The sequence below is a fragment of the Chiloscyllium plagiosum genome, unplaced genomic scaffold (assembly GCF_037043375.1).
Source record: "Chiloscyllium plagiosum isolate Xiang-an unplaced genomic scaffold, Cpla_swu_hap1 HiC_scaffold_19, whole genome shotgun sequence".
In the NCBI taxonomy this organism is placed as follows: Eukaryota; Metazoa; Chordata; class Chondrichthyes; order Orectolobiformes; family Hemiscylliidae; genus Chiloscyllium; species Chiloscyllium plagiosum.
The window spans coordinates 28679465-28705392 of record NW_028270157.1 but is presented as its reverse complement, the minus strand read 5'-3'; the positions used below and the strand labels follow the sequence as shown (position 1 = coordinate 28705392).

Here is a 25928-nt window from a genome sequence, read left to right as displayed (position 1 = left end):
TGTAAAATCTCTGCCGGTAGGGTTTAAACTTCTCCAAACGTCTACCAACCCCTGTTCCACACATAGATCACCCAACTGCTTTAGATTGTGAAGAAAGCTTTGGGGGGCCTTTGGGCATTCTATCCAGCACAGGATCAATAAGGCAATTAAAGTCCCCCCAATAATAGTATGCAGCGACGCCAAGACCATCAGCTTAGTGCATCAATCAGAAATTTAAGAAGGTGGGCCAGAGGACCGTAAGACATTCAAAATACCATTTTCCTTGCCATGTATTAGGGCCTTAAGAATAACAAACTGACCATATTCATCTTTAACACAATCGATTAAATTAAATGGGAGATCCTTCTGGATGAGTATTGCCACTCCTCTGCTCCTAGTACTAAAGCACAAGCAAAACACCTGATCAAACCCACCCTGCTGTAAGTTCAAGTGTTCCTCGTTGTTAAGATGAGTCTCCTGTAACAGGGCAACATTCAGCCGTTCCTTTCTAAGGATCGACAACACCTTTTTTCTTTTGACTAGCGAATTAATCCCTCTGATAATCCAGGTGCACCATTTAAGAATGCTGCTAACCACGATCCTTTACAACCTTTGACCCGCCGAGAGAAAGAATTTGTCTTACAACATGCTGAGCATAATCAAAAGGAGACTCATTGTTTTCTTTGGTTTTTTGTAAATAGACTCTAACTACAAAACACAAAAGGCACTAAATGGGGGACTCTAACCCCTGCCCAGAGAGGGCGCTTACATTTCCCACTCACACCTCCATCCTCCTTTCCAGCCTGAGCTGCGCCCCAAACCCAAGCATTGGAAGAAACCAAACAAAGGACGTTGTAAACACAAAGGTATAACAAAATCACTGAGCACTCGGCCCATCCCCACAATATATCAATACCATTCCAGATCGGAGAGGAAAAAAAGACCCACCAGCAAAAGCTTCTTTGGGAAAAGAGTGAAATTACAAGAAATAAAAGCAAGCAAAAAAAATCCCAGACACTATTGTCCATGTCCATAAATACATCTACATTATTTTTAAAGTGTCCAAGAAGTTTTTGGCTTGCTCCAAGCAATGAAACAAGCACACTGTCTCCTTGTAAGTAATACGAAGCACTGCTGGGTATCTCATCGAATATTGAATACTGAGATCCTTTATCTTCTCTTGACCTCATCAAACGATTTCCTTTTATGGATCACTGCTGCAGAAAAATCCTGGAAAAACATTATCTTAGTTCCCTGATAGATCAGGACCTGCGGATCTCTCCCAACCTTCTAGAAGTGTCCATGATTCTCTGAATGTCCCTATAGCATTGAAATCGTATCAGAACCGGGCGGGTGCACTGACCCTAACCGGATCTGCACACCGCAACTCGGTGAGCTCTGTCAACCTTCACTCAGCACCCCTCGGCATCCCAGCCAAGGAATTGTGGCAACCAGTCTTCAAAAAACTTGCCGGTTGCCCACCTTCTACTCACTCTGGCAGGCCAACGACCCAAATATTTTTCCTCCTACCTCTAATTTCCAGGTAATCAACTTGCTCAGTCAGGGCCTGAACCTGTTTCTCAAGGGCATGGATCCGCCCTGTCGAGGACTTGACCTCGATCTCCAATGCTGTGGTCCACTGCTAAACCTCTTCCACTCTCTTCCCCAAGCCCTTCCAACTCCTTCTCGTGCTTTTGCAGCATGTTTGAGATGGGCTCCAGTTGATTTCAAGTCACTTCCCTCAGCTGGATCAGCTATCGGATCACTCCAAGTTTCTGCACGATATTCTGCTCTGCAGGCATTTCTTTCACAGCTGCAGCTGCTTCCCCGGTTGCTGTCTCGGGCCTGCCCACTGCTTTTGAGTGTCCTGAGTGTTGAGACTTGGCCATTTGCTTCCCATTTGCTCGAAAAAGGATTTAAATGATTGTTTTACCGTTTAACAGGAAGTCTTTTCCCAAAAAAACTAAGATGAGGGGTGAAAAAGTGTTACTACCGTGGGTTAGGGTGCAGAGGTCAGCAAGGCTGATCTATTCAGATTGCTGCCATTTTGAATCCCCTTGGGTGTGCATTTTATTGACCATTTTAGTTGTATGATTCATAAGGTGCAATGTATTTGGTATTCCTTAACCATTAATTTGAAGGATGATTTAATTCCTATCTTGACAAGAAAGCATTACAATATTTTAAGTTTGAGATAATGAAGCCAAAATGCAATAGTGTTAATTTTACAAAATATCTCATATATCCTCATGAAAATACAAATTTTAACTTTTTTCTTAAAATCATTAGGCAGCTTACATCCTAATCCAAATAGACCGAATTCCATCTAGGGGGCTTAGAATAGTAGTGATTCTTTTATGTGTACTTTCAATATATTGCCTAGAATACTGTCAGACTTCAGCTAGAGGGCATCATGCCTATGTCATGTCACATATTCAACATTCATAGTTTAAACAAATTTTGGAACCATATTAAACTATATAGTCCTGATTTTACAGGAGTCTTTTGGGCCTAGCATAAATGAATGGGGGTGACTATATTTCACCCTCAACTAAAACGAACAAATGCTAATTTTTATAATGTTATAAAAATTGTTATATTGCCAAAAGATTTTCTAGAATTTATGATGACTTATACATGAAGAAAAGCTCAGAGAAATACAAATTGCTAGCAGAGGTTACAGATTTTATATCCATGTGTGCTGGGAGAAGACAAGCAGAAGACCGCTGCAAAGGAGTCTTTACCCATGGGGATTTTCAGGGAGGCATCATGCATCAACTTCACTGAGTATCAAGGTGTAAGGAATCTGCACTTCAAGGAGTCAATTACTGAGCTGCATCACACTACAGTCTCAATAGGTGTCTTAGTGCCAGCATTCAGAGAACATTGCCAATGGTTGTCAATGTCTTTGTGGCCCAACAGTTTGATTGTGAGTTGTTTCTGGCCACAGCAAGCAGCATCCCTCGGTATGATGTGTGCTCCTACAGGCAAGTCACTGAGTATCTCTGTACCAGGAAGAACATATGTATCACATTCCCATTTTCAGATTAAGTGAGATTGGAGAGTGCAAGATTTTGCATATTTCATAAAGTTCTAAAGTATTAAGGACAGCATTCGCCTTAGCTGTTACGCTTTGTATAACTAGCCTAGCATCATTTTTCAATAGAAAGACATTCCACTCTTGAAGTGGATCGATTATTTGCAACACTGGCTGCATGTTTGGTAGGTATGTGCTCAGTTGCTTGGCAGAATTCATGGCTCACTGATTCCACAATTGTCCTCTTCATCACTTTTATCCTAAACAGGCCATCAGGCCACAGGCTGCATACTCAAGAGAAGGGATATCTCTCCCAATGTGGTCAGTGATCCTCTGTGAGGAACCCAAATACAGACACATGCTTATAATAGGAGTAATTAGAAGTCCTATTTTATGCTCCAGTACGGCTCTTATTGCAGCCCCACCAACTGACTAGCTTATGTAACATCAAAAAACATGAGCCTGTTATGCTGCAACCCCCTCCACATCAACCACGAAGTTTATCGTTGAGTTCTGTTTAATCCGTTGCCATTTTTGCATGACATCATCGCTCCCTTCGTCCCACACACACTATGAGCTGGGTGCCTGCCGTGCACACACACTATCTCAACTGCACCCTTTCAGTGCTAGTTGCTGATGCACCCTGCAGTGCGTATCTGTGCTTCCTAAGAGGCCTGCAAACAGATTGGAGAATTGGCATGATGGTTGCGCGGTATGGCAAATGTCTGATGCCAGTGCCTATGGATGAGGGGTAAATGTGCCTTGTGGACATAGGACTGTAATGCAGTTTGATGCTGAGCAACATGAAGACTGTTCGCAGTCAATGGTGAGAGAGAGACATTATTATCAAGTTTAAGGGCTGAGCTTTGCCTCTGTATTTCTAATTATTTGCTGCTAGATGGCAGTATAGCCATTCACAGAAGGAACAGATTATACTTTTATTACATATACATAATTTTTAATTTGACTTGGGTCAATGGGAAGTCTCCAGCTTTAAAATCAGGTTCAATTTATTATAAAAGCGCAATGTAAACTCATTAACTTATTAATTACATTTCAGGATTTTATAAATGTAACAATCAATTTCTGTTGTAATTTTTTTACTTCTCATAAATATATATTTTGTTTCCAAGAGTACTTGTACTGCAGCAATTTCCATTGAAAGATATAAATAACCAGAGAATGAGGCAAATTTTATTTTATAAAACATTTTGTGAACCATGATGCTTTCATTTATTTCACTTCGGTCCAGTCATGAATATATTCTGCAATGAAATAACTCTCATTGAAAAGAGAAAAAGAGTGCATAATCTCTACATTCCATAATTAACTGCTAGGATATATTATCCTTTTAATACAATATGGAATTCTTAGTAAGATGAAGGAGATTCAGTATAACATGCAAGTTCTTTGAAGAATTGGACTGTTTTCAATTTGTTGGATTCTGCTCATAAGTGATTACTTGGCAAGCCATGTGTGGGGTAGCTGTGGTTGAATACAGTCCATTTCACTCATTCAAAAACATTGAGGTTTAATGAGAATGTGGTCATAATTGTGTTTACTGCAGTTTGACTATGGTAAATATCAAATGCCAAAAATAAATCTGTACAGTAATTGATACTTCCAGTTAGTCTTATCTTTCATAGAATGACCTAGAAATTACAATACTGAAATGGACTGTTCCATCCAACCAGTTCATAGAGTTGTGGACTCATAGAGTCATATTGTATAGAAATAGACCTTTTGGCCCACCAAGTCTATGCCGATTAGCAAACACCAAACTACACTAATATTATTTACCTGCACTTGGTCCATAGCCTACCATTTTAAGTGCTCACCCAGCTGTTTCTTAAATACAGAGGAACCTCAATTATCCAAAAGACACGGGTGGGGAGTATTTCGTTGGTTAATCAAATTCCAAATAATTGAACGCTGGATAACATAGTTTAGGAGAGCATCAGGACCTTGTGATCTTGCTGGATAATCGAATGCCTGATAATTGAGGTTCCTCTGTATTGACTGCTTCCATATCCTCCCAGTTAATGAATTCCATATCTCTAAAATTCCCACTCAACCTCCTCACCTTAAATTTATGCCTTCCGGTCTTAAACAGGTCTGTCATGATGAAACAATTCTCATGGTCTACCCTGTCTGGACCTTGCATAATTTTTTATACCTCAATCATACCACCTCAGCTGCCTTTGCTCCAGAGAAAACAAACCAGTCTCCAGACTTTTCATTCCAGACAACATTCTGGCAAATCTCCTCTGTAGTGCAGTCAAGACCTTCCATAGTATGGCAACCAGAACAGCACACAATATTTCATCTGCGGCCTAATCAATGTTTGATAAACTTGCAACAAGACTCTGCTCCTATTTTCTATGCCCTAGCTAATAAAGACCAGCATCTTGTATGCCTTCACCTTATGTATCTGTGTTGACTTGTACACCATGTTCACATGGACTTGTACTATGTTACTATTCAGCTTTGATGCAGCCACTAATTCTAATTATGTTTGTTTACTATATTTCTATAATTTCGTTATTCCATTTTCCACTGCATTAACTGTTCTAAAAATATTCCATGGTCTTCTATAAATTATTAACTCTGGTGCTGCATTTCCAAATCTCAAAACCTTCTGTATCTTTAACTCTGTTTCTAGGTGAATTCAAATACCTTCTATTGTCAACACAAGTACAAACAAGTGTTGTTACTATATGACTGCATCACCTAATTGAGCTGGTGACAGTGAAAATGGATCCCTCAAAAATCAAAAACGGCCCTCAAGAAAACCTGAAGAGCTCTTGGGGAAGAAAAAATGATTCCTGGGCTTGAACCCCAAACTGTTCACAATATTAAACTGTGGTCCTATCAATGTTTTTCAAAAACTGTGTTACATTTCATATTTAAATCCCTTGTAGTAAAGTTCAATCCTCCATAAATGTTGTTGACATGAGACACTATTTTTTAATATTTTTGAACCTGAGCAGTAAAATCACTCTTTTCTTGCGCCAAATATTAGCCTCATCACTTTCACGATGTTTAAATAAAGCTACAACTGGGAAGTTTTGATAAAGTGACACCTCAAACATTATTGTATAGAATAAAAGCTCATGATGTAAGAGGTAGCTTATTGGTATGGATTAAAAAAAAGAGATTGGCGAGGTAATGTGCCACTGAGATCCATGCTGGAACGTTAACTGTTGAAAATTTATATAAATTGCTTGGAAAAATGGATGGAAATTGGTGCGAAATTTGCTGATGACACGAAGGAAAATAAATTGAGAAGAGGAAATGAGGCTACACAAAGTTATAGATAGGTTAAGAAACTAGGCAGTCATCTAGCAAAGAGTATAATGTGGAAATCGTTCGTTTTGGCATGAAGAATTAAAAAAAAGAGCATCTTATCTAAGTGGTAAGAGACTGGGTGTACTAGTTCATGAATCACAGAAAACTAGCACAGAGGTACAGCAAGTAATTAGAAAAGCTAAAAGAATGTTATCAGTTATGTAAGGAGAATTGAATACAAAAGTAGAGAGGTTATACTTCAGTTATACAGGGCACTGGTGAGACCATGTCTCCGTACTGTGTACTGTTTACGCTGTTGGTCACCTTACTTTAGGACTTTTTAAATGTGTTGAAGCAGTTCAGAGAAGGTTTACTAGACTCTCTCCATAGATACTGGCTGACCTGCTGAGCTTGTCCAGCAATTTCTATTTTTATTACTAGACTAATATCTGAAATGGGCAGTTTATCTTAACCAAGTCTTTAATGAACATTGGTGTTTCAATTGAATAAGCGTTTCTGAATGCCATGACACAGAAACAAGCAAGTGAGTAGGCAACTGCATTATCAGATGTCTATCCAGCTATTTTCTTGGATTTGCTTGCAGAGTACCTAACTTAAAAGTGTTACATTACCAGATAAGAAAGTAGCTCCTTAACTTACTCAAGACTTAAAACAAAGCCCGTTGGAACTTTGACTGACATGATACTCTTGCATCAAGTTATCATTAAAAATCTAAGCTACTGTCTAAACAAACTGGAAATCTTTTGGTTCCAATTACAGATAGTGAGTCAATACCTCTGCTGAAACTAATAGCCATGCTTAGGATCATATGTAGTACTTTCATTTCACATCCAGACAAAGGAATGCTTTTAAGAATGTGGTTTATTACATGTATTTTTTAAATTCATGGCATATTAGGTTGGTATCTAATGTTTTCAATTAAATTGGATAGAGAGGTTTTATGGTTTGAGGCAGGGTGGAATTGTTTATCCATCATTATTGAGAACTTGATGATCAACCCTAGGCTGTATTAGCTACTTTGTCAACCAGGAGGCAGGATTAAAATATGTGTGAAGGTGTTTGTGCTTGTAGTTATGTTTCTTTTGTCTTTGTTAGAAGATTTAGTCCAGGTTAGCAAAATTCAGTCTCTATGGAGCTTGTTTGGTCAATTAAGTCTGGAAAATGGCAGTATGTTTTAGCTCAATGTGACTGTGTTCTTTTTAATTGTACTGCAAAGTACTTTGTCACAGATTATTAAAATTAGATATCTGTTTCATTGTACAATACTGATCTAGCATGAACAGAAAATTAATTGTACAAGAATATTAATAGCTTTTGGTATTTGTAACTTGTTACTGCTTTTAACAGGTGAAGTGGAATTTTCCTTCACATTTCCTTCATGTTCCCTGGATGCTTCAGCAAGTTTATAAAGTGAGAAGCTGGTTTAGATGAAGAAGATTCGTTGCCTGTGCTTCATCAGCTGATCTTACCTTTGGTGGTGGCAGAGGTGATGCAATTGCTCAAATTACTTCTGACAGACAGGTACCCCTTCCTGATCATTATTCGTTGATCTTTGCGGAAGTATGAGTTAGTATACATCAGATAAGGGCAGAACTCCGTTCAATTGCCACCTATTTATGATCAAGTAACTTTCAGACACTGACTGAATAATGGCACTTTGGACGATATTATGTCAACACTCAGAAAGGAAGTGGCTTGGATAAATTGGCATGAAGGCAAAAGAAAAATACAGAAAAAAACTGTAAACCAAATTTCAATTAAAAAATTAGTTCTATAAATAGCTGCTTCTGTAACTGTTTAAATAACTTAAAGGACTGGAATTTTATGCCCTATTTATGTTAGCTTGCTGTTGAAAATACTTTAACTGTGGGTAGACAGCTACCTTTGGAAGGTGGCATTTGTGACCAAAATAAGAGATTTCTGTTACCATTGTGGCAGCACTACCTCAGTTGTGAGTCGAATGGATGATATACTTTTGTCAGCCTCTGGACAGATAATGAAACAATTTCATTACAGCTTCCATTTATGGATCAATGTTACACTGGTTAAGGATGGTGACAACATTGAAAATTCATGGAGGACAAACCAGGGGAAAAAAGAGGGTGTCTGATTATAAACTTCGATTGGACTGCTGTAGAAACAGCTTTGTACTATCAATAAGTAGTTTCTAACAGTGGAACTGAGTGCTAATGTTGGATAAAAGTTGAAGAAAACAGTCCTTTAATCTAACGTAAGAAAGTTTAGGAATAGAAAATACCATTAAGGTCCATTGTTTTTAAGCCAGCATCTCTCAACATAGATCTTCTGCAACTGTTCGTTACATTGGCATAAACCTGATGGATATTTATTGGCTTGCTTTTCCCTTCATCTGTCTAACTGTTCCTATTGTCACCAAAAGAGAAAATGCTGGAAAATCTCAGCAAGTCTGGCAGCATCTGTAAGGAGAGAAAAGAGCTGATGTTTCAAGTCCAACTGACCCTTTGTCAAAGCTAAAAAAAGGGAGAAATAGGGAGGTATTTATACTAGGCTGAGAGGTGAGTCATTTTATTTTATTTTATTTCATTTATTTATCTTTATTTTATTTATTTTTTTCACTGCTCTGTACCTCTTATTTCTTGATTGTCTCTTTCTCTCGCTCCCCACTCTCTCATCACCTTTTTCCTCTCCTCTTCCCCCTTTGCTACCCTTCTCCCCTGTTTTCCATTTTGCCTCTGCTTCACCCATTCCTCCACCCCCCCCCCCCCGCCCATCCCCCACATATTTTGTCACATAGCACTGGCTTCAGCCTTGGTCATTCACAGCTCCTAATCTCCCTATAATCTCTCTCTGCACTGTCATTATCACCTCTTTATTGCTACCTTTGCTCCTGGAGCCATGACTCACTTTCCCTCAGCTCTTTTCTCTCCTTACAGATGCTGCCAGACCTGCTGAGATTTTCCAGTATTTTCTCTTTTTTGGTTTCAGATTCCAGCATCCGCAGTAATTTGCTTTGTTCCTATTGTCATATGTCTCAAAGATGATATCGCAGATGAGGATCTGTGTAGCTTTTCTCCAGATCATTTCTGTAATATCACAGCCAACGTGTGTATTGGTGAAATGTTGGGCTTTCACAGTGCATTTGATCTTCAGAAAGACCAGCTGCACATTAATTTAGACATGGGTGACTCAGTACAACTAAGCTACAAGCTAAGTGCAGTTTTAGATTGGCTGGAATTTGATAGGTACTGAAGAAATGAGATGCTAAACTGATTTATGCAGTTGTACAATTGATAAAACAATGTGTTCAAAGCTGGAATCAGCATTGACACGGGAAGAACTTGGAAACTCCACACAGTCACTCTGGAAGACTGGAATCAAACCTGGGTCCCTGGCACTGTGGCAGTAGTGCTAACTACTGAACCACTGTGTTGCCCCAAATGTAAAGCACTTCACACTTACTTAATATCAGCAGCTGTTTTTGAACTTGCTACACACATGTACAGAGCGCTGGAAAGCCACCAAGCCATTCAATCTTGCTTGTAACCTTTATTGTCCATCTCTATTTGCCCTGGAGAAGGTGGCAAGTGAGCAGTCTTCTTGCAGCACTGCAGTCCTTGGGCTATATCCACAGTGCTGTTAGGAAGGGAGTTCCACAGTGAAGGATCAGTAATATAATTCCAAGTCAGGAAAGGGAACTTTGTAGTTACAGGTATCCTGATGAATCTGCTGCCGTTATCCTTCCAGCTAATAAAGGTTGTAGGTTTTGAAATTGCTTCAAAGGAGTTTTGGTGCATTATTGCAGTACACCTTGCAGATGATATACTCTTGAGTGTCAACAGTGAAGAGAGTGAATGTGGAAGGTGGTAGATGTAGTGCCAGTAAAGTGAGCTGCTTTGTCCTGGATGGTATCAGACTTCATTGGAGCTGCACTCATCCAGTGGAGCTGGAGAGTTTTCTATTGAATTGCTGACTTGTGCCTTGTCGATTGTGGCCAGGCATTGAGGAAACAGGAAGCGAGTTATCCGCTACAGAATTCTAAACCTCTCATTTGTTCTTGTAGCCATAGTATTTATAGATTTAAATGCAGAATTTCTAATAAAGGATTAAAAGCAAAATGAAACAATTCCCTGAACCCTCTGCTGTTGGTATTTACATTGCAAGGGTGGATTCTAAGACCAGTGGTGACAGTAAAGCAACATGCACCAGATTTGCCACATACATCCAACTGAATACTTTGGTTTAATAGCTCATCTAAAAATGGTATCCTCCAACAGTGCAGAATTCACTCTGTATTGTGCTGGACTCTTGGATTATATTCTCAAGTCTCTGGATGGGGACTTGATATCAAAAGCTTCTGATTCGGAGGCTAGATCACTTTCACTAAGCCAGATACTTTTCCTTTTGCTCTAAAGTTACTTTTCCTTCTGGCTGTAGACTCATCATAGTGTTAGCATATAAATATCTGTAATGTCCAAATTAGTGTGTTGAAGATTTGTTAAATACATCTACCCAATGCTTAAAAAAGATTTCTGTTACAGATTGATACATTGCCTCAAGAGGCAGTGGTGAACAATTCCTTACATACTTGTCATTATTCCTGGAGTTATATGGTCTGCTTCTTTCAGAGTATAGTGCTGCTTTTGGAGATAGTGTTCTAATATAAGTAAGATATGATGCAGCAGACTGCAATACAAAAATAAAGTTAAGTACAACAAATCAGGAATGTCAGCTTGAATTTATAAGTCTGCTTTAATCTTTGGAAAGGCTGTTAAATTATGTTCCATAATAGCACTATGACATGCAGTAAAACCAGTTGTAATGATGCATTCACTTTGAAGGAAATTTTCCATAAACCAAATGAGGTTATTTCTTAGCCATAGAACATTCTAAAGCTAGTGCCCAGCTCATCTCAAAAATACGTCATATATTCATAAGACCTTGTTCCACAAAATGTTACTTTTAGCACCAGAAGTGCTTTAAGTACTGAGCAATGCACCATGATAGTCTTCAATCTAGTCTTAATCAGTACAGCATAGCAGGCAATATAGGCAAACTTTCACTACTGAGGCAAGTAATTCAAGTGGGAAATTTCTATGGTAGAACCACCACGATATAAAGGCTCCCATTAGTCCCTGTCTTTGCTCCTTGGTGGCAGAGGCGGGATCGAGTTGGACTACCAATTCTGTAAACAGATCCTGGATAGCCATGGGGGCAAGTTGAGGTGGGTTGGTTGGAAGGTCCATCTTGACTGTACCTTTTCTTCTTATAGAAGCTGCTGGGGCCTTTAATCCTCAAGCAACTTCCACCCACTCACTATGTCCTCTCCATGCCAACTAATGCCCTCCCCGTTCCCAAAATTCCAGTGCAAACTCACTGCCATGCCACAGCATTCTTAAAATTTTGATAGGGTAGATGCAGGAAGGCCGTTTCCCCAGACCAGGGTATCTCGAACCTGGGGGCACAAGTCTCAGAACAAGAGTTAGGTTGTTTAAAACAGAGATAAGGATCTTTTTCATTTAGAATGTGATGAATCATTGGGATTCTCTACTCCATAGAGCTATGAATATTCAGTCATTGAGTACATTGTTACGGACTAGGTTAAACCACTCAAAACATTCTTAAGCAGGCAGTCCAGACCATAACTTTGCAATTTGTTTCCGTAAGCGTACAGTGAAAATTACTCTGATTAAGTTAGCGAGGTTGACTACCAGGTTTAAAACAGACAAAAAATTTGTTCACAAAATTACACAAGGAAACACAAAGAACAGAATAAAAAACCCCTGCAGAACTCAGTCAATTCAAACTAGACTTGAGTATGCTGTTCCGGATATACACAACAATCCCAATAAGCAAACCCCCTTTAAAAACCAATATAAACGAAACACATGCTTACAGGTTGAAGTTGAAGGGCAAAAGAGAGAGAGTTCCACACAGCTCACTGTTGAACTCCCCACCAGTGGACTGAACTAAACTGCTCAGCTAGAGAGTTGACCACTCCCCTTTAACTATGCAGGTCACTTCTAAAACATGACCACTTTGGCCTGGAGTCTCATCTGTTTACTTATAAACAAAAGGCCTCTCAAAATTATTTTCATCTCTGTACCAAACCAGACTGATCGGAGCCCGGACTGGTTTATTAGCCCTCTGAAAAAATCAAGGACAGAGTATCCTTGAGCCAAGGAACGGCTTTTAGCAAAAAAAGGCACTAGTTTTGTGACATATTCAAGACTGAGATTGATAGATTTCTAGATGTTTAAGATATCAAAGGATATTAAGATAGTGTGGCAAAACAGCTTAATGGCAGAAGATCAGCCATGATTTAGCTGAATGGTAGAGCAGGTTGATGGGCCAAATGGCCTACTTCTACTCCTATTTCCTATGTTCAATTACTCTTCGCACTAATCCTGGTTGTTTAGTGAATAGTATTACAGACCTGGGAACAGGGTATGCTGCAGTGTACTTAATTGTTAAGAAACGTGTGGTGACACAAGAGGAAGCTGGATTCTTACCTTTAACAGCAAAAAGGTAAAGCTGAAAAGTATTTTCAATGTATATTTTTAATAAGTAAAAGAAGGAGAGAGAACTTTTAACATAGCTTGTGCTGCAACGTAATACTGCAACCTTGCTTGGTATGTGAAAATTACTAAATTGTTGAAGGTTCAGAAAAGATTTACCGGGACGTTGCTGAGCTATAGGGATGAATTGACTGGGGTATTTTTCACTGGAGCATAGGAGGTTGAGGGGCGACCTTATCGAGATTTATAAAATCATGAGGGGCATGTATAAGGTGAACAGCAAAGGTTTTTACCTAGGGTGAAGGAGTAGCAGCAGTGACATTAAATGAGGCCAATCCTGGCCAAAGGCAAAACATTAGCACAATTTCCAAGGGAAGTTGCTGTCGGACTGCACATCATCGCTTCATCATCTGTCAGTTTAACAATGATCTGTATGGAATGGAATGAGATGTTGAGCAGCTGATGTGGGTCTGAGGTGAAGAAAAGTCTGAAAATACTGCAGGCACTTCCTTTTTTATGACTGCTCACTCAGCCAGTATGCCACATTCACCAAGCTGCTGCACATGCTGAGGCTGAAGGCGGTTCAATGACGGTTACATGTTCTTTGTTATCAGGATGTAGCATCTCACTGTATGTTGAAGTGAATGCAGCTCTTATCTGCATGGTATGCCAATGATGTCTCTTCTGAAATATGAGAATCTCTTTGGCTCCTTGAGTTCTCATGTAGATCTACTGAGAGTGCTGAACCCTGCTTTTGATGGCATGCTATTCACTGTGGGTGACTTTGTAAGAAGATAAAGGTAGATGCAGGAAGACCAGGGCTGATGGAAGCTCAGGTACAGCAGCAAGCGGTCATAGAGGATGATGTGCACCTAACTCAAGGAGAGGTCAAACTGCAGGGCCCCTCAGGATGTAAAGGGCCCGCAGGAGGATGAGTTTTCTGGTCCCGACTGAGTTTCCTGAGGAGGAGCAAGCTGCAGTGTTGCACAGGCTCCGTATGTCCCAAAATACTGTGAGGGAACAATGCCGGTTACTGGAGCAGTACCTGTCCACTGTAGGGATGGGAAGCCAATCCTTCTTCGTGCACACGACTGTATACTTCTTCCAGGGAGCATTGAATGACCTGTTGTTAGGCTCTTTTTCATGAGATTCTTTCACACTTTTACAACTGCAATACACCAACTTCTGTGAACAGTCAAAATTTATTGAACAGGTACAAGCTTTGGAGGATCACTTAACACTCTTCACAATGCTTGCGAAGCATGTCAAGCAAGGTTCTCTGAACAAAGGAACAGTCCTTCCTTTATACAAGATCTCTATATCACAGTCAGTAATGCCCACAAGACAATCCCCAGCCACTCCCCCACAGTCACATTGCCACCCAAGACACAATGCAGTAACCTGATCGCCTCCAGAAACAATGTAAATTATCCCTTAATGGCAGGATCTGTTGTAAATCTTCTTTTTAACTACAGGGTGTGGTCAGAATTTTAATTGCAATGTTCTTATTGATTCTGAATAGATGATAATGTAAATTATTTTACTCTGAATAATGGGAGATGATAATCTTTTACATTACTGGCAAGATAGAGAAACGTACCACCCTACTCCTTGGCATCCAAATTCTTACAGGTCAGCAGGCCAAATTAACCCCTTAATATCTCACTGTGTGAGTTCTTTCAATCATCCTCTGGACAGTGACTGAGTTGAAAACTATGCAAGATCACACCAGTTCATTTCATTTTTCCATGATGAGGTCAATGCTACCACCCAGGTAGTAGGATTTAGGAGCATAACCAGCTTCCCTGAGGTGCAGGTGCCAATATCTACACAAACATTGCACACAGAGGGCCGTATCAGAACAATATGGGAAGGGTTCCATTCAATTACTATTCAGATATTTGTAACCGTTGTTATCCCTCCTGGATGTGTTTACCCACTACCGTGGTAGTTGCAAATGCCACTTATGTCCTAGAGCATTTTCATGTACCATTGCATTTGAGGGTCCAGCTGCCTCTCAAGGCTGGCTTCTAAGGAGTAAGGGCTACCCATGGTGACCATTGCTCATGACACCTTTATGCAACTCCCTGACTGATGTGGAATTCCAGACATAATGCCACCTATGCCTTGACCAGGGCCATATTGGAGCAGACAATAGAGCTGATGAAGATGAGGTTCCGTTGTTTGGTTGAACCATCCAGAATATTTTAGACAGAGTGTGCTGTATCATCCTGACTTGCTGTGCTCTGAATAATTGGAGCAGGAAATGAGGCGATGTGCTGCGAAACATAGCAAGTGGCAGCAGTCTTTCAAGGAGAAGGACAAGGACATCGGGGAGGAGGAAGCTGTCCTTATGCATGCCAAAGCTAAGCTGCATTGTATGGCTCGTAGCGCTCAGAAACTTATTGACTCCCATGTCCAATAGGTACTAGCTGGTTGCAGTAGACTAACATGGACTCTAAAATATTCATTGGTCTTGATGCCAGAATCCAGTATGCATTGTTGAACTGCAGTCTCTATGGGTTTGTTTGTATTTGTCCTTGCTGTCTGTAAATAAAAGCTCATGTTTGGAATTGACTGATTGCATGTATGTGATGATTCCCACTGGACAATGACAAGTTGCAGATATGCAATGGGTGTTGGGACAGGATAGTGCTGACTTAGATGGTGTTCAGATGGGATGTACCTATGGACAGATAAAAATGCAAATTATGTAGTTCTGTCAGTTAACCAGCCACTAGTGTGAGAGAATAGGTGGTTTGTGCGAACCATAACAGGTATGTGCTCTGGGCAGCATGGCTTCACTGTTACCCTATCATGACATTGCCAGTAAGTGGCAATGCCATATTACCAGTGCTTGTTTGATTGGACTGCAGCCTTTCAAAGATGACATGGTTGCAAAGAATACCAGAATTTGAGCACATGAATGGCAAGATGAATTGGAGTGCAGGTTCATAGCTCCTTGAAAGTAGAGTCGTAGGTAGTTAGGATAATGAAGAAGGCAGTTGGTAAGGTTTCCTTTATTGGTCAGAGCATTGAGTATAGGAATTGGGAGGTCATGTTGCAGCTGTACAGGACATTGGTTAGGCCACTTTTGGAATTTTGCGTGCAATTCTGGTCTCCTTCCTATCAGAAGGATGTTGCGAAACTTGAAAGGGTTCAGAAAAGATTTGCAAAGATATTGCCAGGGTTAGAGAATTTGAGCTCTCTAGGGAGAGGCTTAATAGGCTGAGGCTGTTTTCCCTGGAGTGTCGGAGGATGAGGGGTGATCTTATAGTGGTTTTTAACATCATGAGGGGCATGGATAGGATAAATAGACAAGGTCTGTTTCCTGGGGCAGGGGAGTTCAGAACTAGAGGGCATAGGTTTAGGGTGAGAAGGGAAAAATTTAAAAGGGTCCTAAGAGGCAATGTTTTCACACAGAGGGTGGTGCGTATATGAAATGAGCTGCCAGAGGAAATGGTGAAGGCTGGTACAATTATAGCATTTAAAAGGCATCTGAATGGGTATATGAATAAGAAAGATTAAGAAAGATATGGGCCAAATGCTATCAATTGGGACAAGATTAGGTTAGGATATCTGGTCAGCATCGACGAGTTGGATCAAAGGGTCTGTTTCAGTGCTGTACATCCATATGACTCTGAGTAAGTCGTTCCAGGAACAGTGAATGCTAAGATGGGATCAGAATTGGACAAGAAGAATGCTACATGAGCCATGTAGATATTCAATTAGTTGGGTTTGGTAATATATGGTAAGAATCCTCCCTAAACACAGCAGGAATACTATTCCTTATCAAAAACATCACTCCCCTTCCTCTCTTGCCTCCCTTTCTATTCTTCCTGTAGTATTTGTTTTTGTATCCTGTAGTATTTGGAACATTAAGCTGCCAGTCCTATCTATCCCTGAGCCACATTTCTGAAATTGCTTTGATATCCCAGTCCCATGTTCCTAACCATGCCCTGAGTTCATCTGCCTTCCCTGTAAGGCCTCTTGCATTGAAGTAAATGCCGTTTAATTTATCATTCCTATCGTGTTCTCTGCTTTGTTCCTTGCTGCCCTGACTGTTCGACTTGCTCCTTTTCCCAACTGTACCAGTCTCAAATTAATCTCTTTCCTCACTCTTTCTTTCTCTGGGTCCCACTCTCCCATCTTACTAGTTTAAATCCTCCCAAGCAGCTGTAGCAAATTTCCCTGCCAGTATTTTAGTCCCCTTCCAATTCAGGTGCAATCTGTCCTTCTTGTACAGGTCACTTCTATCGCAGAAGACATTCCAATGATCCAAAATTGTGAACTCTTCTCCCCTGCACCAACTCCTCAGCCACACATTCATCTGATCTATCCTACCCTCACTAGCCTGTAGCACAGCGAGTAATCCAGATATTACTGACCTTGAGGACCTCCTTTTTAAATTTCTGCCTAACTTTCTATATTCTCTGTTCAGAATCTCATCCTTTTCCCTTCCTGAGTCATTGGTTCCAATGTGTACAATGATCTACTGCTGGCCCCTCTCCCCTTTGAGAATATTCTGCACCCACTCTGAGATATCCTTGATCCTGTCACCAGGGAGGCAATACATCATTTTGATTTTTCGCTGCTGGCTGCAGAAACATCTGTCTGTGCCTCTGACTAGAGAGTCCCCTGTCACACCCCTTATTACATTAGAGTCAGTCTCGATACCTGAAACTTGGCTGTTCATACTACATTTCCCTGAGAGTCCATTACCCCCTACATTTTCCAAAACAGCGTACTTGTTTGAAATGGGGATTGCCACAGAATACTCCTGCTCAACCTGCCTATCCCTCCTACTTTTCCTGGAGGTAACCCATCTACCTGACTGTATCTGTGGCTTTTCTTCCTTCCTTAAGATGACCAGAGGATTGGATAGGGTAGACAGTGAAAGTCTTTTTCCTAGGATGATGATGTCAGCTTGTATGACATAGCTACAAATTGAGGGCTGATGGATTTAAGACAGATGTCAGAGGAAGGTTCTTTACTCAGAGAGTGGTAAGGGCGTGGAACGCCCTGCCTGCCAATGTAGTTAACTCGGCCACATAAGGGACATTTAAACAATCCTTGGATGAGTACACGGATGATGGGATAGTGTAGGGGGATGGGCTTAGATTAGTTCACAGGTCAGCGCAACATCGAGGGCCGAAGGGCCTGTTCTGCGCTGAATTGTTCTATGTTCTAAAAAAAAGTTAGGCTTTACAGCAGAAATCTGCCAAAAAATACCTGGATGCAACTCTGATCAAAAAACACAAGATTCAACCCCTTGTTTTGAAACTATTACATAATACAGATGTGTTATTCTTTAAGGTAGTATTAATTGTAGTGTTTATCTGCAATAGGAGTTGTTTAATAATTATGGCAGATATGCAGTTGACTTTTTTTAAAAATAGTTTTTTTTAAATCACTCTGTGTGTTAACACCTGTTTTGAAAATAAATTTGAAATGATTAGAATGAGCATTTAATTTCTCTTTCCCTACTGCCCTGAGAGTGAACATTTGTTTAAAAATAATTTTTTTGTATGATAGCCTTTTTAGGTAAATAAGTTTTTCTTAGCTATTTTGGCTTAGTAATGTTCAAGTTGGCATACTGCCGCAAATCTGTGGTTTGGGGTTCCTGTACCACACGAGTCTATAATCAGAGCCGCTCTTCAATGGGAAACTCTGGGCTACCCAAGAAATATTTGAGTAGCAAGCAGCTAGAGTAAAACACTCTAATCCTTTTCCCTGAGCAATAAAAAGAAATCCTGTTTACCTGAGAAATAAAGTCTGCCATAGTGAAATCTGTATTGAGCTGTCTGGTGGTGAAACATAAAAAGATTATAAATTATGTGTTTTGTACAGATTTTAATGACAATCACATAAACTTTTATAAATGCATATCATTCATACTTGTTTCTTCTGGCTTTCCTCTCACTTCATGATTAAAAGCCAGATATATTTTTTCAGTAACTCTGTGATGGGTGTCTTCATTTAGTTAAAACCTATGGTGACCTTTGAATTATCTGATTTTGTTAGCTAATATTTGTGGCCATCTGGTTTAAATTTGGTGTTGTATGAGTCATTTTACTTTGATTTAGTCCCCCTTTTATTCTATAGAATGAGGTCTCAGGAAAACATTTTGTAATTGCAATTCATTATGTGTTTTTAAAAAGCAGTCTGGACATTTGAACATACTTAACATAAAATGTGTTTGTGTGGAAATATTGAAGAATATACAAATTGCTATGTGGATATTAGAATACCAGTTTCTGGAAAATAAAAATTACATTCTTTGCAGTGAAGTATTTAACTACATCCCATCATGTCTTCCCTTTGACAAAGTTAAAGTTTGGGGGAGTAGCTTCCGTTTCTAGGGGAGGAAGGATGAGTGATCTTATAGGAAATGATACACAGTATTTCTGGCATTTAGTGTGCAAACAGACAGATTATGCTATTTTTTTGCTCAGCTTTTTTTAAAAACGAACTTATTTTCAATGCAGGAATTTAATAATTGTGGCCAACTTCAAAGATTTTTGATTTCTTACGATACACTACATTCTTTAGAAATCTTTTTTAATTTTATGTTACATAAGAACAATATCCGACTGGTTTCTCTTGATGACTAATTGGCTTACGTGGTACTGAGTCACCTAGACCAAAACGTCTGTTCTGTCTCTGGATTGTACTGAATGATCTGACATTAGTTGGGACAGTAATTAAACAGTAATTATTCTTATTTAGGGAAAGGAAAAATCAACCACACTTTCTGCTCCTGATTACTACCTCTAAAGGACATCCAGATGCCATTAGATGATGACATTAGTTTTTACTTGAAATTTCCCTTGATTTTTACAACCAAATGTAACGTGTAGGGTACGTGTATGGAATGAGCTGCCAGAGGATGTGGTGGAGGCTGGTACAATTGCAACATTTAAGAGTCATTTGGATGGGTATATGAATAGGAAGGATTTGGAGGGATATGGGCTGGGTGCTGGCAAGTGGGACTAGATTGGGTTGAGATATCTGGTCGGTATTGACAGGTTGGACCGAAGGGTCTGTTTCCATGCTGTACATCTCTGACTCCATGACTCTATGTAGGCACTTACCAGTATCTAAGGATTGCCATGCGCATGAATAGATACACTAGAGGATAGTTGCCGCCATCTTGAGGAAAGTGAGAGAAATGTGTCATGAAGTATTGGAACTACGTGCTCCCTGATCAAAAACATTTATACGCACTTCCATCTTTGGGCTGAACTTGTATAGTATCTTCTTGCTACATCAAAATAACTCCAAGAAGTCTTCTACCTTCATCCTATTCTGGACTAAGCTCCACTTACACAGTGCTTTATTTTCTCGAACCTCCATTTGCTCCTTAATCATCATAACTTTGAATTTAAGACCAGTTTTTATTTATTTAGTATAATCAATGTAATAAAACATTCAACAGTTCACAACAGCATTAAATAGAATTTGATTCTGATCCAAATGAGATAGTAAAGCAGTTGACAAAAAACTTGGTCAATGAGTTGAATCTTAAGGAATGTCTGAAAGTAGAAAAGGGAGGTGGAGAAATGGGAGGTGGAAGGAATTCCAGAGCTTAGAACCTAGGTAGCTGAAGACATGGTCACCATGGTGGAGCAACTAAAATTGGAGATGCTCACAATCAAAATTAGAGAATCAGATATACATCTTGGAAGGTGTGAGGCTGGATCAAACCATTGAGGGATTTAAAAATAAGGCTGAGCATTTTAGAGGTTTGATTAGCTAGGAGCCAATTTAGGATACTGAGAGCAGGGATAATGGATGAACATGCTTTTGTGCAAATTAAAACATGGGCACCAGAGTTTTGAATGGCGACATGTTTATGGAGGGTAGAACATGAGAGGCTGAACAGGAATTGATTCAAGTGGTCTAGTGAACAGGTAGCAAAGCCATCAATGAGATTTTTAGTGGTGGGTGAGTGGAGCAAGGCAAATTCTGTGGACATAGACTGTCGCAGTAATGGATGTGTGTGGTTGGAAGCTCATCTCAACCTCCAATGACTCCAAGATTGCAAACTGTTTCAAACTTTTCACCCTTGTACATAAATTTTGCTATAAATTTGCTCTGCTCTATAACAAGAATCTTTTGCTATATCTGGACTCTTGCTCTCCATTACTCTAATTCTCGTTTAGACATTTTTTTCCTCATTTCAATTTTAAATGGTCAGTCTTTTAATTTCAGACTGTTTCCCAAGGAATTTTTAAAACTTTACTGGCTTTAGTGACTATGTTTGTGTATAAAGATATGTTTATGAATAAAGTATAATTTTGAAATAAAAAATTCTGTAGATTTGCTGCATTTGAGTAAGATAATTAAAGATATGTTTTGGGAAATGTTATAATCTTTTGTTTAGTATACTGCATTGGAGACAATGCTTTGTGTTTCCTTGACCAATGTTCATCGATTTATTCAGTGAAGCAATTCATGTAAACCAGTCAATAGTTTCAGTAATAAATGCTGGAAAAGCGCAGGATCTGCAGTCCTCACTTTCTCCTGAAGAAGGGCTTATGCCCGAAACGTCGATTCTCCTGTTCCCTGGATGCTGCCTGACCTGCTGCGCTTTTCCAGCAACACATTTCCAGCTCAGTAATAAATGTACCATGTGTTAAAATTGGAAAATCTGAGATTCAATGACCCTAATTCTTTTACTGAGTAAACTTATTCCAACCAGAATAATTGGGGGAGTGCTGCTCATTTTTGCATTATGGATCTTGGTTCTGTGAAAGAAGGGGCAGATCACCCAAAATTTCTGTTCACGAGTTGGTAGTCTTTTTTTGAAAACTCTACTTTACATTAGGCTAGGACAAGGCTGAACTAATTTGGGATGGCTGTCATAATTGGATAATCTGAGTACGCTCAAGAGTGAAGAATTTCTACCAAGACATTGCAGCAGAGCATTGTACCTATAGAACAGCACATGATTCTCTAGTGCATTGAATAGAAGGGTGAAAGGGGCAAGAGCTGAAAATGTGTTGCTGGAAAAGCACAGCAGGTCAGGCAGCATCCAAGGAGCAGGAGAATCAACGTTTCGGGCATGAGCCCTTCTTTAGAAATTCCTGAAGAAGGGCTCATGTCCGAAACGTTGATTCTCCTGCTCCTTGGATGCTGCCTGACCTGCTGTGCTTTTCCAGCAACACATTTTCAGCTCTGATCTGCAGTCCTCACTTTCTCCTGAAAGGGGCAAGAGTAATAACTTAGCATGGGAAAAATAAATCAGTAGACATAAGCAAGTTCACTAAATGCTGATCAAACTTTTGAAAGATTGCAATGAATGTTTTGTTTTTTCTTGTAGTCTGATTCTTCAAATGAGAAAATTGACTACAAGACAGCCAATAACAGTGGATTTTATTCAATCACAATTTCATGATCTATATCCTATTGGACATTTTGTTCAGATGACTTGAGTACTAAAGAGATTAAAAATGTTGCCAAATTGGTTAATATGCAGTTAGTCATTGAAGAGTCTGGAGATCAAAGTAAGGCAAATTGCTGACTAATCCATAAGTCATCTCTTAAGTTTTTCCTCAATAAACGTCACCAACTTTATATCCAGCCACACCCTGAAATTACCCCATACAAAACGTCTCTAAGACACTTGTAGAGTGTTGTAGCTTTTCTTGGTGCCTGCAGAATTTTCAAACCCACTCATTCTCTACACCTCCACAAGCAGTTTTATGGAGTTTGTTATTGGAAATGTGTGGGAGAGACTCAGTGAAACGAAAAGCAGGACCAAACAATGGAACTTTCATTGCCTCTGTGCAGTAAAGATCCGGAACTAGATGAACTGGTTTTCATCATGAACTTGCGCTTTGTCACGTGGACTCAGATGTTTACTATTTCAAATATGTAGTTGTTCTGCAAGTAATTACATTGTAGCTTCATTTTTCTCTCTCTTGGACTCATTAGCAGTTCTGAATGAGATTTTTGGAGGAGGAGAAATGAAATTGGAATGCATTCATTAGTAGCATTCTTGTTCATCATTCATTAGAAGTAATTGACAAATGGACAAAATATTCTAAAATAGAACAAATAATCTTGCAATTTGTTACGCATTTGAACACATTGTTTATATTCACTGTACGTACAAAGCATGTGCTGACACAGAAGTTCAGTTAAAATGTGCTGTTGATCTTCAGATTGATGAATACTACAAAGCTTCTGTATTCTGTAGTACCCTTCACACTCAGAACTTGCAATTCCTTAACAGAGTTAATAACTTGCATGTGTTTTACTGTGGATCTGTATTTGGTTAAAGCTAACCTTTAATTAGAAGTCTTTGGATTTGTGCACACCAGACACTGGGATGTTATTAGTGAGAACTGAATGCTATATGTGTTACTGCATGCAGATCAAAACAAACCCAGTGTATTCTGACAGCATTAAACCCCATTGAGACCTGATGCAGGATATGGTTTTCACTTCCAAAAGAAATTTATAATCCACAAGAACTTGCCAGATGTTATAGCCTGATGCTTGAACTTCTTTACAGATTTGCAGAGTAGGTGGTCACTGGATATTTATCCACAAAACTATACAAAACCATCTGATAGTAGGATGTGCACTCTTCTTCAATTTTTTTTTGTTTTACTCCCTCGTAAGTTTTTTTAATTGTCATCTTACTATCTGTAAGTTATGGAAATTTAAAGAATTGCTTAATGTGAAAAACAAGGACAACAATTTATTCACAGTCATGTCATAAAGTTGCAGCGGAGATTGATATCATGAAAGAAGCTATAGAAGTAATTTGCAAACTGTAATTGTAACCATTGAAAATAAAACTTAAAGTTCTATGACTAATTCAAATTGGATCTCATTAAAATTCTTATAGCTGTGTGCACAATTTATTGGATGCCAAAAGTGAACTTTATGTTAAGCTAAGATATATACAATTGAATGTAGCCAGATAAGATTTTGCTTGCGCAGATAAGAATTACTGAGACAGGCATAAAAGTAGCCCCAACTGGGAAGCTATAAAATATAGGAACTCAGGATGGAAATTACTCCAGTTTTACAGAGCATCTGTGGCAATAGTTTATCTTACCTTTCTGGTGCTGTCAGCATCAAGTTCCCCGAATGATCTATCCTTAATGTATCCTCATCCTTACCTACAGAGTCAGCTTTTATGCATACTCGAGATACCTCACTGATCTTCACTCCCACCTTTGATCCCATAATGATGCTGTTAAACTGGTTTTCTGGTGTCAAATCACAAATGAGTTGCCACTGTTTGCAGCTCAAGATCAGGATGATTAAAATTGTTGTCAAAGGCCATCTCCATTTCCTTGTTATTGAACTTTGTCTTCCCAGGCATATTATCAAACTAAACCAGATTGTTGGCAGTCTTGGAATCCTGTACAGGTCCACAACTGATAATAAGTTTTGACCTCCATCACCTGTGTCCATTCTTCCTCCAAATTCTTATATAAGGCTTTGTCAGCCTCAAATATGGCTATTCTAATACTTTCCTTGATTGTTTCCCATTTTTTTCCACTTACCATGAATTACAACTTGTCCATAATGCTGCTCCTCACATCTTGTCCCACACTAATTTATACTTGCTTATCATCTCCTCTCTTATTGATACCACCTTTCATAAAGTTAAAAATCACACAACACTAGGTTATAGTCCAACAGGTTTATTTGGAAGCACCAGCTTTCGGAGTGCTTGAATCACCTGATGAAGGAGCAACACTCCAAAAGCAAGTGCTTCCAAATAAACCTGTTGGACTATAACCTGATGTTGTGTGATTTTTAACTTTGTAGACCCTAGTCCAACACTGGCCTCTCCAAAACTCAAGGCAATGCACGATGTCTTTATGCACCTTCATCTTTACATAAACTACTTCATCTTTAAGTATCTTCTCAATAGTCATTTTCTCCACCATTTTCTTATGCCTGTTTATGATGTGCCTAGAAATTTTTTAAGTTTGAGATGCCATATTTATTATCCACTATTACTGATCAATCAACCACTGGAAATCTTTTGTTTCGTATCTTAAAGTCTTTCAAAGTTCACATTCATTTAGATCTTATGTCAATCTAAATTGTTCTGAAGAATACAACCTAAGCTTTTAATATAGCTAATCTTAACTATGGGAAGAATCTTCTGATCCTGGAGGAAGCACGAAGAAAGGCAGCTGGAAGAACTTAATTGAGTAAGAGTCAATAATTCAGAATCTTGTCGAAGGGATGAACTTTAGCAATTAAATTCTCTGATCTTAAAAGATGAGTCAATCTTCCTGATTGTAGATGTTGGGAAGCTTGTCTGCATGTGTTTGCATCTCACTCTCAAATAGGTTCTCACAATTTCAGAAATGCATGCCTTCAGATACCAGACTCTAGGGTAAGGAGCAGCATGGCCTGCTAAGGATGGGACACTATCCATCGAGAACAATTGGGTGGAAGAATCGGGTAGAAGACTTGGCACCATGGCACGTTTCTGTCCTGTTTGGACCTGGCTCAGGATGTTGACTGGGAAGGTTACTTCACAGAGAATTGAGTATCCAGTGCATCATCAACTATGCTCCAACTTCACTGAAGAAAAGCTGAAGCTTGTGTATGGGAAGGTGTACTAATATGCTTTAAGAACCCGAGGCAATGCACAATGTCTTTATGCACATCGATGTTTGGCTGCAAGGAGGTGTCATCTGAGACCACACAGAATGAGGAAAAGGGCAGGGGAGGAAAAAATGTAAGGTAAAGTGTACTTGTCATTGAGCAGGTTTGGAAGGCAAACCTCAGAGAATGCTGACTGTGCATCAATGCACTGTATTTACAGATCTGCTGAAACTGGCAGTGCCGTGGCACAGATGAACCCAGCCCTTCTGACCTTTCCATAGTTGAGGATGAACCAGTGCAGAAGAGCAGCAAAAGCAACCATAAGCTTCAGACCTGCAATTGAAGAAGGGGAAGATGATGGTCACGAAGGAGGTCACTTATGGTCAGGAAGGAACCAGGATAATTCAAGAGCAAAACTGACAAGCATGGGAAGACTTTACTGAGAACAGACTTCAGGCTGAATGAGCTACGGACAACTGTTTGACCTTTTGAATGGTTTTAAAACTGCCTCACGAGAG

General features: G+C 39.5%; 1 protein-coding gene across 10 annotated transcripts in view; it reads left to right on the top strand.

Annotated features, from left to right (window-relative positions):
* LOC122559715 (uncharacterized protein C3orf18 homolog) overlaps nt 1–25928 on the top strand; it is a 93937-nt gene that overhangs the window by 27713 nt on the left and 40296 nt on the right. For 6 of the 10 annotated variants that reach the window (XR_006314514.2, XM_087997171.1, XM_087997172.1 and 3 more), the window contains exon 2: nt 7673–7846. The exons of 2 other annotated variants lie outside the window; for them this stretch is intronic. The gene's annotated coding sequence lies outside the window, so the exon portion shown is untranslated. The remainder of the gene's footprint in view (nt 1–7672; nt 7847–25928) is intronic. 2 more of the 10 variants (XM_087997167.1, XM_087997163.1) reach the window with 1 other exon arrangement.